The following is a 19,016-nucleotide window of genomic DNA, read 5'->3' as shown; positions in this document are numbered from 1 at the left end:
ATAATGAAGCTGGAAAGATAGGCTGGGACCAGCTTTAAGAGGACTTTAAAAGCTGCCAAAGCAGTTTATATTATATTTTAGATGCAATTAGGGAACCATTGGAGCTTAGTGAGTATATGTATAAGATTTTATGTATGACTTAGAGTGGATGGTCAATGAGGTCTCTTCCAATTTTCAAATTCCATGATTCTGTGAATGTAGGATAAGTAGAGTCAGAACTATGCTTAATGAAAATTATGGGGGGGGGGCAGAGCCAAGATGATGGAGTAGAAAGATGGACCTGCTGTAGTTCTACCCCCAAAGCCCATAAAATACCTGTAAAAAAATGAATAAACAAATTCTAGAGCAGCAGAAGCCACAAATTGAAAGAGTGAAGGAGACTTTCAGCACAAGACAGCCGAGAACGCAGACAGGAAAGGTCTATCACACTGGGCTCAGAGTGGGGCACAGCCCAGCCTTGGTTGCATAGCACAGCAAAGACAGGACTGGAGCAGGTTTCAGGGTATGGAATCATGGGCAGCAGCTGTGGTTCCCAGATTTCTCAATCCACAAATGCCAAAGACAGCTTCAACGGTCAGTAAGAAAGCTCTTTCATCTGGGTGAGAAGGGAACAGGGTCCAGTCCTAGCCCCAGGTGCAGGGCAGGTGGAAGTCACTGCAACAGTCCCCTTTTGGAGCCCTCCACTTAAAGACCCTGGGGGAATATAGTGACTGATCTGAATCTCAGCCTTGAGTGGTAGCCCTGGGGTGAGGAAGAGTGCTGGCATGGTAGGGCTAGAGGTGGTTGTGGAGAGGGAACCCTACTCACAGATCCTGGGTAGAAAAGCTTGTGATTTCTCCCAGACCAGAGGGCAGGGCAGGAGAGGAATAAACTCCTCTCCCTTGATTGTGCCACCTTAGAGGAACTGAGAACTTACAGGTCCCTAGAGTATACCCTCCCCTGGACAAAGGACTCAAAAGTCAAGTAACTGACTGGGAAAATGCCCAGAAAAGAGAAAAAAAATAAGACTATAGATGATAACTTTCTTGATGAACAAGTATTTTCCTCCATCCTTTTGGATGAGGAAGAACAGAGCATACCATCAGAGGAAGACCTAAAAGTCAAGGCTTCTACATCCAAAACCTCCAAAATAAATATGCAATGGTCTCAGGCCATGAAAGAGGCCAAAAAAATTTTGAAAATCAAGTAAGAGAGGTGCAGAAAAAATTGGGAAGAGAAATGAGAGTGATGCAAGAAAACATGAAAAGTGAGTCAATAGCTTTCTAAAGGAGACCCCAAAAATGCTGAAGAAAATAGCACCTTTAAAAATAGACTAACCCAAATGGTAAAACAGGTCCAAAAAGCCAATGAAGAGAAGAATGCTTTAAAAAGCAGAATTAGCCAAATGGAAAAGGAGGTTCTAAAGCTCACTGAATGAAATAGTTCTTTAAAAATTAGAATGGAGCAGATGAAAGCTAATGACGTCATGAGAAACAAAGAAATTACAAAACAAAACCAAAAGAATGAAAAAATGGAAGACAATGTGAAATATCTCATTGGAAAAACAACTGACCTGGAAAATAGATCCAATTTAAAATTTGTTGGACTATCTGAAAGCCATGAAGAAAAAAGAGCCTAGACATCATCTTTCATGAAATCATCAAGGAAAACTGCCCTGACATTCTAGAACCAGAGGGTAAAATAAATATTGAAAGAATCCACTGATTACCTCCTGAAAGAGATCCAAAAAGAAAAACTCCTAGGAGTATTGCAGCCAAATTCCAGAGTTCCCAGGTCAAGGAGAAAATATTGCAAGCAGCCAAAAAGACACAAATCAAATATTGTGGAAATGCAATCAGTATAACACAAGATCTAGGAGCTTCTAAATTAAGGGATTGAAGGGCTTGGAATATGATATTCCAGAAGTCAAAGGAACTAGAATTAAAACCAAGAATCACCTATCCAGCAAAACTGAGTATAATACTTCAGGGTAAGAAATGGTCATTCAATGCAATAGAGAACTTTCAAGTACATTCCTACATGAAAAGATAATATTTGTAACTTTTGAGTCTTTTCTCAGTATTTGGGTAGTTGGAGGGATTATACACATATAAACAGAGGGAACAGGGTGAGTTGAATTGGAAGGGATGATATGTAAAAAAATAGAATTAAGGGGTGAGAGAGGAATGTATTAAGAGAATGAAAAAGTGAGAAATAGAATGGAGTAAATTATCTCTCACATTAAAGAGGCAAGAAAAAGCTTTTTCAATGGAGTGAAAGAGGGGAGAGGTAAGAGGGTAAAAGTGAAGCTTACACTCATCATATTTGACTTAAGGAGGAAATAACATGCATACTCAATTTGGTATGAAAATCTATCTTATAATACAGGAAAGCAGGGAAGAAGGGGATAAGTGGGTTGGGGGGGATGATAGAAGGGAGGGCAAATGGGATGAGGGAGTAATTAGAAGTAAACACTTTTGGGGAGGGACAAGATCAAAAGAGAGAATAGAATACATGGGGGCAGGATAGGATGGAGGGAAATATAGTTAATCTTTCACAACATGGCTATTGTGGAAGTCTTTTACATAACTACACATGTATAGCCTCTATTGAATTGTTTGCCTTCTCACTGAGGATGACAGGGGAGGGAGGAAGGGAGAGAAGTTGGAACTCAGAGTTTTAGGATAGAAAGTTGAGAATTGTTTTTGCATGCAACTTGGAAATAAATACTGGTAGTGGGGTATAGAAATCTATCTTGAACTACAAGAAAAAAGAGAAGATGTGGATAAGGGAAGGGAGGGGTGTGATAGAAGGAAGGGCAGATTGGGGGAAGGGGTAATCAGAATGCATGGTGTCTTTGGGTGAGGGAGGGGAGAGATGGGGAGAAAATTTGGAATTCAAAATCTTGTGGAAATAAATGTTGAAAACTAAAACTAAGTAAATAAATTAAAAATTTTAAAAAAAGAAAATTATGTTAGCAACTGTATGGGGGATGGTTTGGGGGGGCAAAGACATTAGATGGGGAGACCAGCTAGGAGGATGTTTCAGTTATCTAGGAGAGAGGTGATAAAGGCTTAAAGCAGGCTGATTTCTATTTGAGAAGCGATGATAAAGGAATCTATTGTAAGCAATGTCATGGAGGTGAAAAACTACAAGATTTGGCAGTGTATTGTCTGTGCAGGGTGAGAGAGAGTGAGGAGATAGAAATAACACTGGAGTGCTGGGAGTCTGGAAAATGAGGATCTTTTGATAGAAATCATGAAGAGTGAGAAATAGGAGAGATTTAGGGAAAGGATAATGAGGTTTATTTTGGATATGTTGAGTTTGAGCTGTCTCTACAACATCTGCTTTGGAATGTTCAGCAGCTAGTTAGTAATATAGGACTGCAATGTAAAGGAGAGACTAGAGCTGAATAAATAGTTGTAGAATACATCTGAATTGAGATGATTATTAAACTTAGGGAAACTCAAGAGGTCACCAAGAGGAAGAATGTATAGAGTGAAGAGAAGAGGGTCCACAGTAGGGCTTTGCGGAACACTTACTGTTAAAGACCTTCATTAGATAATGCAGGAAAAGAACTGGAGAAGAGACAGGAAGGTGGGTAGGAAGAGAACCAGAAGTGAATAATGTTATGGAAACCGAGAAAGGAGAGAATATCCAAGTGAAGATGTTGGTCCACAGTGTCACATACAGCAGAGAAGTGAAGAGAGATGAGCAAAGACCATTGACAATTAAGGAAACGTTAGTAATTCTGGAGAGAGAAGTTTCAGTGAAGTAATGAAGTTGAAATCCACATGCTAAAGGGGTGAGGAGTGCACATGGGAAGGGGAAGTAGAGACAATAATTACACACAGTTTCACCCCTCTCCCCGCCAGGAGTTTCGCTGAGAAAGAGAGTAGAAATATTGGATAATAACTTGAGGGGATAGTAGAATCTAGTGAAGGTTTTTAAAGACAGGTGAGACTGCAGAATATTTGAAGGCAGAGGACAAAGATGGGGAAAAGGGGAAAATTTGTAAGAGAGGAGATGACTGAAGAGGCAAAATGCTGGAGAAGATGGAAGGGAACAAAATTAAAGGGAACATGGAGAAGATTTGATCTCAGCAAGAAGGGTCGCCTCATTATCTGAGATGGTAGGAAAGGAGAGAAGATGGGGTGATGTCAATGGGTTTTGAAACTAAGAGATTGGGAGAAAAGGGAGCTCAGAGTAGTCTCATTTTTTTTGCGGGGAGGATTGTAAGAAGTGCAGACCTCAGCGAAAAGGGTAGAGAAAAGAAGAGATGTGGGAAGCTTGGAGAAAGAAGAAACGTTTTACAATAACTTCTTTGGGAAGTGAGATTTTAAAATTGGAATAAAAAGCTTGCCTTGCTGAATGTAGGTGTAGTTAAAATCAAATAACAAAAATTTGTAGTGTACCCAGTGAGCACAATTATCTGTTTTTAGTTAGCTGTCTAGTAGTACATGAGTAGGACTTGAGGAAGTCAATATGGTTTGAGGGGAAAAAAAAAAGACTTTTCAGCCAAACAAGATATTCATCAGTATCATCTATAACATTACATTTCTTATGTGTTGTTTCACTATACATGTTCTAAAATAAAGCTAATTTTATTGCCACTCCCCTGACTGACTCTAATTAAGAAGTCTCAGCTATTCAGTCCAAGACAACAAAAATTATTCAGTGCACAATGTTCATGAGATATTTTGCTAGGTTCTGAGACTACCAAGACAAAAAAAAAAAATGAAACAGTGTTTGCCCTGAAGCGGCATTGTATTAGGGGGCAGGAAGTGGCCCTAGCATGGACCCAGAAAATAAATGAATAATAATTTCCAGAGACAGAGACCATTGACAAGGGAGGGGGATGTATAAAGGTTTCTTGTAGAAAATGACATTTGAGCTGTATTTTTATATAAGTTAGTGATTTTATAGGGTGAAGGCACAAGAGGCAGTACATTCCAAGCCTGGCAGAATTTGGAGGTAGAATGTTGTATACAGGCATCACCTCATAAGTCAGTTTGATAGGAAATGTATATAAAATCCCTATTGCGCTACATCTTCAGTGGTAAGAGGCTCTTTTGCTTTTATTTTTTCCCTTCTGATGCCTCTTACCTTTATGACTAAAACCAATGCCTCACAGTATATTAGGTGCTAAGAATGTTTCTTATAATCTTCTAATCATCCATACCAATTTAATTGTGCCGCCCCCCCCCCCCCATACAATGACATTAGCTATGTCATGCTCTTCATCAAAAGCCTTTTGAATTAGCTACACCTTTCACATTGGATTTCTAGGTCAGCAGTCATTTTGCTACACATTTTCCCTTGTTTTCTCTTAAGTCAAATGAGCTTATTCAGCAAATTTATTTATTTTTTTTCCAGTCATTTCCTCAACCATCTAACTAAAAACAGTGGTCTAGAAATTGTTCTGTCTGGTGAATTCCCTTTGTATCCCATTGTGTTTATAAGGCAGCCCCACTTATGCTTCTCTTTATTTCCTAACCATCTTCTGGCCATCTCTCCTGTCTCCATGTGCATACCCTTCAGTTTCAGTATCATGTGGTTAACTATGATGGATTTGGAGTCAGGAAAACCTGTGTTAAATGCCACCTCAAACCCTTAGCTTCAACTCTGGGCTTAGTTTCTCTACCTGTAAAGTGGGAGAGTTAAATTGTGTTATTTCTAAGGTCCCTTGCAGCTGTAAATCTGTGATTCTGGGATATTGTGATACACCCACTCCCCCAATCCAGGATCCCTAATCAAATCAGTACTGCCATTTCTTCTAGAGAGAGAGAAAGTACATCAGTCTACTCTCCTACAGCTCTTTGTTCCAACTCTGTAACTTTCCAAAAAGAAAATATTCCTCCCTGGCCATTACTCCTCCTTCCCCTTCTCTCCTGTTTGTATCTGTATCTATATCTATCTATACACATATATGTATATATGGATATGTGTATATATATATATATACATATAAGTATATGTATATATTTGTGTGTATATATGTACATATAAATATATGTATATTTGTGTGTATATATACATAAATATATGTGTATATTTTATACAAATATACATAAATATGTGTATATAAATATGTATATATATATGTGTATGTCTATATCGCTCTCTCTATACATATATATAAATATATGTGTATATATTTCGCCTCCACAGCTAGAATGAAGGCTCCTTGAAGGCAGGGGGCCATGTCTTTGTATTTTTATCCCTGGTTCTTGGCATATAGTAATCAATTAACAAATGCTTTTCCATTTATTCATTCAAAGCAAATGTCAGTAGTATAATAGCAATACCATCATCATTAGTTCTATTTCTTATGTGTTTCAAGTGACTGAACAAAGAACTGCAATACTGTCAATGCGGGGCAGTGGAAAGAAAATGAGTCTCCTAGTCAGGAGCTCTGGGTTCTACCTCTGACGCCACCCAAAGTGAGCTTTGGGACCCTGGGAAAGCCTCTTTACTTCTCTAAGTCATTTCCTTTCCCATCTGTCAAGTGAGGGCAACAGATAATCTTTAAAGTCTCTCCTTGTTTGAATATTTTGTGAATCTATGCAGCCTAAAAAGCCAATCCAAACCCTTCTGAGAACTGAGGCTAGGCTTCAAGAAGAGGTATGGGATGAGTGTGGGTAATGGTAAAGGCACAGCCCATTGCTTGAGCACTCATTTTCATCAGGTGCCCTGGAGAGGAGCTGTCTACCTGGCAATTAGCAAAGGTCCTGGGCTTTTTCTGGTTGTCAACTTTTATTTTGCTCATTGAATCCTCAAAGAAAGATAATATTATTTCTACTCTTCCAGACCCCTGAGAATTATAAAACTCAAACCAAGATGAGGAACTATGAAATTTATTTTCCCAAGAGGAAGACTCATTTCTAGCTGATTAGAAATGGAAAAGGCTGACAGTTGTTAATATTGATAGTTATTTAATATTCAATACTCCAAGGATGTGTGATTATATCTCTGTGGGTACTCCCTCAGTACAGTCAGACTAAATCCCCTCCAAGCTATTTTAGGTGGCTTCATGAGTTTTTTTTCCCAGTCTAGAAAATCCGTTACCTCTTGGCCAAACTGCTGGTGACAAAAATATTGATAGTTATTTCTTGAGAAATATATTCCAGATTCCACTAATTAATTGTTTTATAGAATGAAGAATGGATGGAATGTGTAACTTGCCTAGCATCTCCATGTAAATACATATACATAAAGATAAGCTTTAGCTAGCAGATGGAAGAAAATAAACTAGGGTTTTGAAATGTGAATAAGATGATTATTGCTATTTAGCATTTATATGAAACTTTCATATTCACAAAAGCTTTATGATTCATTTTATTAGCAATTCAGGGTTAAATCTCCATAGAATAGATGCTTTAGGTTTAAAGAGCTGGGACTGATTCCCCCAGGGAATGCTCCCATTGAAGAAGTTAAATAAACAGATACTCTCCAGTCTAAAAAAAATCTAGATAGATTGGAGTAGTTTAAGTGGCAGGCTTATATCAATGTTATAAAACAAATTGTTGATGGCACTTATGTCATCTATGGCTTTCCACTTATAAGGCTCTTTCTATTTACATTTGATCAAAGAGTCAATAAATTTCAGGGTAGGAACTTCAGAGTAATCTGCATCTGAACAGTCAACCCCTCTACTACATTCTTATGACCTTGCAAAGAAAGTCATGAACATATTATTTTCCCTTGTGAGATAATCAATATAAATATTATCTACTTATTTTAAATGATGAAGCTACGGGTAAGCCAGATTTAAAGGACTTGCCCAAGATCACACATATATAATAATAGGGACTGGACCATTTCTGACTCTATATATCAAGATTCCTTCCACTATATCAAAGCTGTTTACAAGGTTTTGCTTTTGGAAAAGCTGAGGTTTCCTTGAAAAGGAGTATTGCCTTTTTTTTTTTATTGTTATCCATTCTTTTCAGAGGCATTCTCTGTGGTAAGGCAATAATGATTGTACTGTGATCAACCTCAAAGCTTAGGGAGGGCTAGTGGTTTTCTATATTGGGAGTTGGCATGAATAAAATGATATATCATAGATCTGGTGCTGGGATGAATATTAGGGTCACTTAATCCAAACCCCCTGATTTTACACATGAAGAATTGAGACCCAAGATGATTAAGTGACTTGTCTAAGGTCATATAGGTAATAAGTATCTGAGGCATGATTTGAATTTAGGTTCTCTGACCCATTGCACCATCTTAAACTACTTTCCCATTAAATTGCTGCCCCAATGCTTCAGCACAGCGGTGGGGTGAGCCTGGAATCTCCTAAGTCTAGTTTGTATAACCAGAGTTATACAAATTGGCATAACTCTATTATGGTGGAAGTAAAAGTACCTGGTCATAACCAGGTAGGCACAACCAAGCTGGAAAGAATTTGATGGCAGGCTCAGCAGAGTACTGACTGTATATACCATTGTGAAAAATGATTATAAATTTTAGTAATCAGTCTCTTTGGAGACTTGGAGTTCCCACCCCCCCCCTTCAGCCCTCTCCCCCTTACAAATTCAGTCTCTCCTTTAGGACATTACTAGTGATGAGACTGCATTGAATGTTCTTATCCTGGTCAAACTCTAACCCAGGTCTGAATTGATTTAATCTGCTCAGGATTAGGTGGAGATAGATTCTTTTGCCTAGATAGCCCAAGACTTGGAGTGGTCTGGTATAATGGGGGGTTGGTTAGATAGAAGAGATATTTCCTCTGTCCAGATGGCATGATGATATTAGCCTCTGTTGTAAAGGTATTTTCACATACTTAAGATGTCATTTTAATATAGCCCACCTCCAAGTGTGTTGACCAATTAGAGTTGATTGATACCCCTCGGAAACACTTATTCTTCAAAAGGCATATAACCCTGCACCCCCAAATCTCAAAGCAAGCCAGTTCTGAAATGGTCCCCTTAGGGCAGACCAGTTTTGGGCTTGGGAGAATTTAAACATAGACATACATGTCTTTTTCTTAGAACAGACTCTGTTCTTAAATTGGGGTTTGACACCATCCGAGGACCAGTCTAGCAAATCTCAACTCATCAACATAAGGTTATTTTTTGATGGAATCCATTTTTGGCCAAGATGCCAAATTGACTTTCTGTCTGGTCCTCACAAAAACATAGCCTCGCTTGTCTCTGAGCCTTTGCACTGGTTTTCTCTCATGTCTGGAAATCATTTCTTCAACACTTCTACTTCTTAAATTCCCTGATTTGATTAACCATCAGTTCCGATAGGAATTCTTTCCTGACCTTCCCCTACACTATCACATGTTAGTGCCTATCTCAAATGACCTTATATTTATTTGTATTTTTTTTTCTGAATATATCCTTTCTTTCTTACTCCCTAATAAGCTATTCTTTGTAACAAAAATAAAAACAAAAGAGTTCTGGTTCAAAAACAAAACCAACATGTTAGTTAAGACTCATGGTAGATACAGTGGTTTATTCTCATAATCTTCCAATTTTGGTCATTAAAATTATAGAATGTTCAGGATCATTTGTTGCTGTTGTTATTATTTTTCCTTTCATTTACATTGTCTTAGTCATTGCATATGTTGTTTACCTGGTTCTATTTAATTCACTCTGCATCTGTTCATATGTATCATTCTATGTTTCTCTGAATTCTTAATATTCATTGTTTTTTGTGATGTTCAATTTGTCAGATTATGTAGTCAGTTGGAATAAGGATGCTAAATGAGTACTTGAAGTATTAAAATGCTCCAGTGTTAATTCAAGAAATTTTTACTTTATGTCATGGTTGTGTTTTATCTTAGGAATTCAATTATAATAAAACTATTTGGCATGTAATACTTTTGATATTTTAGGTTTTAGAAATTTGTAAGAAGCAACTATCTTTTTAGCTTGTTGATAATGTTCACTCATTAGTTTGTATATATTTTATGTAATCTTATTTTGTATGTACTTCAATGTGTATGTCTTCTCCCTTGATAGAACATAAACTCCTTGAGGGTAGGAGCTACTTGCCTGGTACAAAGTAGCTGCTTAATAAATGCTTATTCATTGATTGAAGGTTATCTGTGAAATAGATAAGGTGTGAAGAGGCTGAGATTTTCATCAATGTAGAAAGTGCCACTGAGTTAAATCATGAATATTCCAAAGTTCAAAAGTGTGTATATGGTTAGCATGAAGCTTTGGGGTGGATTCTCTAAATCTGCGCATTTCTCATTTGCTTTGAGCTATTTCAATTCTGCTTTGCTCATAGAGTACAACATCTTCTCTGATGTGGGCATGCCATGCTGAGTGGCCCTAAGCCAGTGACTCCTCTGTCACATAATCAATTCCAAAGAAAGACTTTGAGAGTGTTCTTGTATGGCTTCTTCTGATCACCATGTGAATGCTTGTCTTGTGTGAGGTCTCCATGAAATAGTCTTTTTGGGAACCGTACATTCTACATTCAAATAATATGACCAGCCCATTGGAGTTGTGCTGTCTGAAGCAGAGTTTGAATGCTTGTCAGTTTAATTAGAGTAAGGACCCCAGTATCTGGTACCTTACCCTGCCAGGTAATCTTCAGAATCTTTCTAAGACAATTCAAATAGAAGAGATTCAGTTTCCTGGCATGGCACTGGTATACTGTCCAGGTTTCACAGGCATACAACAATGAGGTCAGTATAATGGCTTTGTAGACCTTCAGTTTGGTATTCAGCTTAATGCCTCTTTTCTCCCATACTTTCCTTTAGAGTCTCCCAAACACTGAGTTAACTTAGACAATGCAAGTGTCTCAATGTGCACATCCCTGGAAAGTATACTATCAAGGAAAGTGAACTAATCCACAGCATTCAAAACTTCTCCATTTGCTATATATGATGGTTCCACGTATGGATGGTGTAGTGGTGGCTGATGGAGCACCTGTGTTTTCTTGGTGTTAATTATTAGGCCAAGTGGTTTAACCCATTTTTAAATTGGATGAAAGAATGAAAAGGAAATCCTGTCCTTCACTTAAATCTTTGTACTTTGCATAATATATTTTGTAGTATTTACTATTATTCATAGGATATTCTGCAAATATTTGCAAAATATTTATTATTAATAGTAAATAATAATAACATACTGAGTATTTAATTTGTTTAATTTTATTTATATTAATAATGTGAAAGTGGGTCTTTAATCAATTTTTAAGGAGATAAAACCACTGGATGAAATAAAATGATATTACACAGGAAGTTCAGCAGGATTGTCTAAAAAGACAGTCAGACCCTGTGGGTTTTAAAAATACCAACTAAATTTGCAAGTTGTCATCTGAACAGTAGGCCAGCATATCATACCATCCAAACCCTTAAGAGAGAAATGCTTCATAGAGAGGAAAAGAACCTATCATCTGCCCTAACCCTCAACCAAAGGATGACTTTGTGACCTTCAAAAGATCAGAAAATTTTAGGCTTACCATTGTGCTAGTGGTGTTCCCAGAACATCTGATGACAGTATCTTTTGGGGGGGGCTAAAGCCCAATGAAATGCCCTGAGGAATGACAGATTTAGGATTCTACCAGGAATTCAGAAGAAATCTACATCATGACTAAGGAGAATTTCCTGAGAATCCCAAAAAGATGAAAAAGGCACTTTTAGCAACCAAAAACTATTAGTTATACCTTTGCGCAATGTGCTTTCTAAGTTTTGAGTCCACTATTCCTTAGACTCTGTACTGTGAGAGAACATGCTCCTAGTTTGGAGTGATTTTTTTTCATACAAATTGCTCTTAATATGCCACCTTAGTAATTATACTTATCTGGCTTAATTGATATCAACTAATAATCAATGAGGGAGCCCACCGATGGGGGCTTATGAGCTATAACATTTAAAAAATCACTCCCAACACCTCCTAGTTACCACTAGAACTCTGAGGGGAAAAGTATCCAACCATCTTCTTCCACACAGTCCTCCACTGTGAATGGACAATTGAGGATAGCAGAGATTTAGAGATGTCTTTAAATGCCATTGGGTCTGACCTCTCTATTTAGTAGATTAAAAATTGAAAAATTGAATTCTATAGAAATTAATTCTGTGTGAGGTCACACAGACATAAATGTCTTGAGTTCTTATATATTTAGACCTTATTTTGGACTTTTCTTGTGAATTTAGATGCAATGGTCCCTTTTGGAATACCTGATTAACCTCTTATTTTCAGACAAACTTAGATGCGTATTTCCAAACCAATGACTTTTCCTTTTCATGTAATGGAAAGTTTCATGTCCCACATCTCCACTGCCTCTGTAGCCCATATTAATTCTTGCTTAGGTCCTTCTTCTTACAGATTTTTTTTTGTCTTTCAATCAATTAACAAAGCAGATTATTTGAACAGATAGATGTAAGGTTGGAGTTGCATGCCTAAAGAATATTATTCTTCTTATTTGCTTTGGTCCATGGCAATAATGATGTGCTAAAGTTGATGGAAGGTTTCAGGGTAGCATGCTACCTATTTAAGTGGATGCTGTATCCCCAGTTAAAGGATAACGTTCCCAAAGAGAAGTTACATGAGACAACCTCTCACTTTGTCAATATGTATGATTTCATTGCACAGTGTTTTCTCCTTGTTACTTTTCATGTTGACATCCACAGCTTTATACTCTTTCTCTAAAGTTCTTTGCTGTACCCTTCCTTGGCTCTTGGTTTTGGATATCCAAGAACTTTTTCTTGATTTTACATCCTGTTTATTCTGTTAAATCTTAAATTAGACTCTTTTCGAAGAGGAGTCATTTCCCTAGGGCTGTCTTAATTGCCCCCAATCATAAACACAAATAGATTTCTATCCAGTCTAAGGAAAAAAAAAGTTTGACTTGATTAGTCATCAATGCAAGATCTAATTTTCTTTCATAGAAAAGGTCTTGCAAATTTTTTTTTGTTTGCTTGGTTTTTTATTTTGTTTTGTTTTGTTTTTTGAGGGGAAGAATTCAGCATACTTAGAAAAACATGAAAATCAAACAAATAATTTCTGAATTTCTACCATATTCAAGTCCCTTAAGGAAGTGAAAAACTAGATAAAACACAGTCTTTGTCCTTTTGGAACTTATAATCTATTCAAAGAGATAATTAATATAATTCCAAGGAAATATACAGTAATTGTGGAGGCTGCAAAATGAGTGATATATGTAATGTTCCCTTTCTGTAACTACAGCAAAGCAGTAACAACAATGCACCTTTCAATTTAGATATTCTTTATGCTTTACAAAGCACTTTCTACCAAACAACCCAATGAAGTAGGTAGTTCAGATGGGTGAGCTACCTTTCATGATGACTAAGTTGAGGTTCAGAGGGGTCAAGTGACTGATATCTCATTCAATAGTTAGTAATTGTCAGGGTTGGGTTTGATCTCTGCTCTCTTGTGCTAGAAGAGTACAGAGGAGGGATAAGTCACTCTGGGCTGGAGTGCCCTTTGCTTTGAAGTTTCTGTTCAACAAAAACAAATGGGTCATATGAAGTGTATGGCACAGTTGACTTTCAGAGCTCTTCAAATGGAGGCACTGTGATCAAAATGGAGTGAAATACATGCATTTTTTTCTTTGTAAGCAAAAGGGACAAGTTTAGTGACCTCAGAGCTCACTACTTCATTTGTATTTACTAGACACTCAAAGAATTTTCAAAAATTCTTTGAATTTTACTTATTTTCATACAGCGAAGAGAGTGACTGATCCTTAAATTACAAGAAAGAGAAAAGGAACAACTTGGTTGCACCATTCACAATACTGAGTGTGTTGGCCATAAATTGGTTTGTACATGTTTACAAAAAGAAAACAGGCCATAAGTTTTATTCCCATGTAGGTCCTTTAGTTTTGTATATAGAAAATACTGTCTTGTGCCTTCAGATTTATTCTCTGACCTGGACAGTTGTAGGTTAGATGTGTGCCACTGGTCATAAAGCAAATAGGTGGGGGACAAGATGATGGAAATAGATGATGAACCAGTCAGTCCATAGGTATTACCATTTCTAGTGCCCTGCTTATTGTACTCCCCTGAATTTGTAATAGCTTCTCTCCAGATCTAGAGTTGCTGATATAGAGCATAGTGCACCAGACAGGGGGGTCAGAAAGACTTGAGGTGAAATCCAGATTCAGTCTTATGAGCTATGTGACTCTCAGGAAGTCACTTAACCTCTGTCTGTGTCAGTTTCTTTTATTATAGTATGGGGAAAATAACAGTGTCCAAGGATTTTGAAGAGTAAATGAGATAGCATTTGTGGGTGTGTTCATCCTTCATTGCGGAAGAAGACCATGCCATCAGAGAAATGATGCCATGACTTGCACTTGACTTGTTTTGAGTGAGGGCGGGCTGTGCAGGTCACCAGCCTCCTTCTCCTCCAGAGCCATGTGGGTCCAGTGACCAGATGTTCATCAGGATGACTGGAGATGACCCAGGATGAGGCAATTGGGGTTAAGTGACTTGCCCAAGGTCACACAGCTAGTGAGTGTCAAGTGTTTGAGGTGAGATTTGAACTCAGGTCCTCCTGACTCCTGCGCTGGTGCTCTATCCACTGCACCACCTAGCTGCACCCAAATGAGATAACATTTAGATGATCCCTAGCACAATGCAGGGCACATTGTAGTCCCTTCATAAATACTTATTTTCTTCCTTCTACCATTTATTTACTATATTCTTCATGTTTCCATGAAGTAGGTTTCATATAGTTGCTTGTTTCTATTTCCTAATTCTTGCATTAATTGACTTTTCACATGTATAAGATTTGTTTTCCTTCGGTTAGTAACAACCTCCCCCTCACATTTTATAAAATGAATGGTTGGTTTTATGATGTTATAATGCATTTATCATGAGGAACTTGTAGCTTATTTAAACAGTGAGCCACCAGTTATAGCAAAAACAAAGGAGAAAAAAGCTTAGCAAAACCAACTAACATACTGACCTTGCTTGATAGTATATAGAACATTGTACACTCATAGTCGCTATCACTTCAAAGAAGGGAGGTTCATTTTCTCACAGCTCTTCCGTATCTAACTTTGGTCATTATAAATATGTATCTTTCAGTTTTATTTTATGTTCTTCCCATTTACATCAATTTAATCACTGAGTGCATCATTCTTATTTTACTCTGCATCAATTAATATGTTTTTCCATGCTATTTTTCATAGTCATCATTTTTTATAGTGCTGTAATGTTCTATTGTGGGGCAGCTAGGTGACACGGTGCACACAGGGCCTGGATTCAGGAAGACTCACCTTGCTGAGTTCAAATCTGGCCTCAGACATTCAATAGCTGCGTAACCCTAGACAAATCACTTTGCATTGCAACTATTTGCATCAGTTTCTTCATCTGTAAAATGAGCTGGAGAAGGAAATGGCAAACCACTCCAATATCTTTGGCAAGAAAACCTCAAAATACTGTCATGAAGAATTGGACAGGACTGAAACTATTGAACAACAACAAGAGTGTTTTATTGAATGCTTGTACCACGATCAGTTTATCTATTTCCCATATACATATCCATTTTAAAGTCGATGATCATCTACTTTGTTTTCAATTCTTTGCTATCATAAAACAAGGTTGTGAATATTTGGTGTTTGTAAGAACTTTCCATCTGTGATCTCCTTGGGGTACATACCTAGCAAAGTGATTTCTGAGTCAAAGAGTATGGACATTTTAGCTGATTTTTAAAAGCCTAATTCCAAATTGTTTTCTAGAATGGTTGTGCCAATCTGCAACTCCAAATAATAATGTATCAGTGTGTTTGTCTTTCCACAGTTTCTCCAATATTGATGAGTCTCATCTTGAATCTTTGCTAATTTATTGGGTGTGGGGCAAAATTTCAGAGTTGTTTAGATTTGCATTTCTCTCATTTGTTTGTAGTAATATTATATAAGATATTCTGTTAATTCTTTATATATTTTGGATATTTAGCCTCAAAGGAGATTTTAATGCAAAGATGTTTTCTAATCAATATTTCCATTACCATTTTATATATATTGATTTTAGTCCTGTGAAAGATTTTCATTTTGACACAAATGATCTAGTTTTATCTTTTGGGATTGCTTTTGTTCCTTGATTGTTTAAGAATTTTCTCTTCCTCCTTCAGCTCTATCTGTGAAATTTACCAGTTCTATTTATGTTCAAATCATAGTATGACTCTTCCCACTTAGATCACCTTTCCAATTTCTACCAAGACACTGGTCTAATCACAATTCTTCCACATCAATTTCTGGCTTTGCAGGAATTTTTATTAAATTGAAAGGTCTAAGAAAATCATATTTTGGAGTTCATGAAACATTAGGTAGTTGAGTTCAATTGTTTTTTATTCTTCCTTATCTTGCCCATTCAAATTATTTCCTTTATATTTTTAGCCATTTCTTGATTGTTTCTTTGTCATAAAATTTGATGAGTCCAAGTATAATTGTCTTCCACTTCTACTTTTCTCTCCTTATTTCTTTCAAGATTATAAGTTTTTGCAATGCAAAAGATGGACACAGCATGTATTTAGGATAAGGCTTTTTTGAAATGAAAATTTATTATTACATATTTTGAATCTTCCTTTATGTTCTGCAGTGCACAAGGCATGCTCTTTTTTCTTTTCTTATTTTGTATTTAAGTTTCAATATTTAAGTTTATGTTTTTTTTTTCTTTTTCCTATTCTGTATTTGAATTCTGGTCTTTAAGGCTAAAATAAATAAAAATAATAAGAAATATTAAATTAAAAAAAAAGATTTTAAGCCATTAAGTTCCTGCAAATTAATTTTATAATTATTTTTAAAATTTTACAAAACTTCATAAAAACCTCAAGTTAAGTATAGCATTAGATCTGCAAATTAATTTAGATAATGTTGCCATTTTTCTTACATTGGCATGCCCTAAAGAATATCTTTCCAATAATATAATTGTTCTTTTTTTCCTTAAAGATTATTTTGCAATTATATTTATGAAAGTCTTAAGAGTATTCTGGTAGATTAACTGAAATATTTTATTCATTTTATAATTATTTTGAATGAAATTTTCCTTTCTATTATTTTCTCCTGTATTTTGTTATTTCTATGTACAAATGCTATTGATTATTGTGAATTTATCTTGTATATCTGAAGATTTTAAATATATTAGTAGCATATTGGCTATTTCTCTGGAATTTTTAAAATAAAAGAATCATGCCATCAGCAAATAGCAATAATCTTATCTCTATTCTGTCCATGACTTTTATTTCTTTTATTGCTGGTATTTTGAAAATCATGTGAAATAATATTAGGGAAAAGAAATATCCTTGCTTTTGCTGCTGTATTTATTGGGAAAGTTTCTAGCGTTTCTCATTGAAAATAACTCTAAATTTCTGGTTTAGTTACATGCTATTTTAAAATTAAAAATTGACCCATCTTTGCCTAGATTTTGTAGGGTTTTTTTAAAAATCATGTATCAAGATTGCAATTTGTCAAAAGCCATTTATGAATCTATTGATGTAATCATTCAATTTGGGAGCCCTTATTTTTCATAAGACAAATCTTCATAATTATTTTCCTAATAGAGGATTATCCTTGTATCATCGATACAAATGCTGTTTGGTCATGGTGAACTTTTTTTTTTTTTTTGGATATGGTGCTATAAATTTTTTTTTGCTAGCATTTTATTTAAAACTTTTGAATCAATATCCATTAATGACATAAGTCTATAGTTGTCTTTGCTTTGTCCTTCTTTGCTTTAGGCACTAGGATTATATTTTTGTCATAAAAAGGAGTCAGCAGAATACTTTTCTCAATTTTTGAGAGTAATATGATATTAATTACTTTTCAAACATTCAACAGAATTCATCTGTAAATCTGTGTGTTTTCTTTTTCCTTTGCTTTCTTTTTGGTTCATTCATTTTTATTTTCATAGGTTGAGTTGTTTAAGATCTCTATTTCATGTTCTGTGAATTTGAATTTTTTATTTTTTTTTGTAGATGGTTTTCCATTTCTTTTAAGCCTTCATTTTAGCTAATATGGATTTCCTTCCTACTCCTGCTAGCATGTAGTAGAATATAATGCATAATAGCAGCTCAATTAACCCTTGTTCAATGAGTGTTGACTTAGTAGCATCATTCTCATATTTGAAAAGGAGAGCACATCATATATTAATTCCAATATTCTGTTTCTGAGAAATGGACCTGGAAAGTTACAGGCAGAAAATGTTAGAACTGAAAAGGAAGATAGGGGAAGGGGTGTGATGGTAAATGTTTAACAACTAGCTCTCCAGAAGAAAAATATGCATCAGGCACTTGTAAGTTTAATCTATATTATTTACATTTTCTCCATCACTTTCTTAATTCTAGATGATCATCAAAACAGTTAATCAAGCTCTGATTTGTAGCCTTTGTCATTTTCTGAAGTGTAAATGGTCACACAAAAAATTAACTATTGGCTCTCTGAAGTCAGAGTCACCTCAAGCATATTCCTGGTTAGTAGTCATCTATTCAAAGAGGTAAAGTTTCTGAAAAGGAACTCCACTACAGTATACTTACCAAGGTGAAGCTTTGCTTGAATATTTCCAGTGAGGGAGAATCTACTTCCTCCCAAGACAGTCTATTCCACATTTCCATAGCTTTCCTCATTAGGAATGCTTTCCTTCCATTGAGCCTAAATTTACTTCTTTCCAGCTTCCTCCTGTTGCTCCTGCTGACCTCTCTGAGGCCAAATGAGATAAATCACTTCACCCTTCTAAATGGGAATTCTTCAAATCCTTGAAGTCAGGTATCATGTCATTCACTTCTCCTAGATTCTTACATTTTCACATGGCACAATGCTGAGGTCCTTTGTCCTTCTGGTTTCCCTCCTGAATCCTTTCTGCACTGAGTGTATACATCAACTGTTGCCAGGCTGCAGCCATAAGAATGTACTGAAACATTTGGTACATTAGCATAATACAAAACAGGGGTTCTTAACTTTTTTTGTGTCGTGGATCCTTATAGCAGTTTGGTGACGTCTACGGACTTCTTAGGAAAATGTTTTTAAATGCATAAAAACAAAATATATATGATTACAAGTGAAACCAATTATATTGAAATACAGTTATAAAAAGCTTTTTTTAATGACCTTAAGCT

This window comes from Notamacropus eugenii, chromosome 1 (genome assembly GCF_028372415.1).
Source record: "Notamacropus eugenii isolate mMacEug1 chromosome 1, mMacEug1.pri_v2, whole genome shotgun sequence".
NCBI lineage: Eukaryota > Metazoa > Chordata > Mammalia > Diprotodontia > Macropodidae > Notamacropus > Notamacropus eugenii.
The sequence above is the reverse complement of the archived record's forward strand: the minus strand, read 5'-3'. Positions refer to the sequence as shown.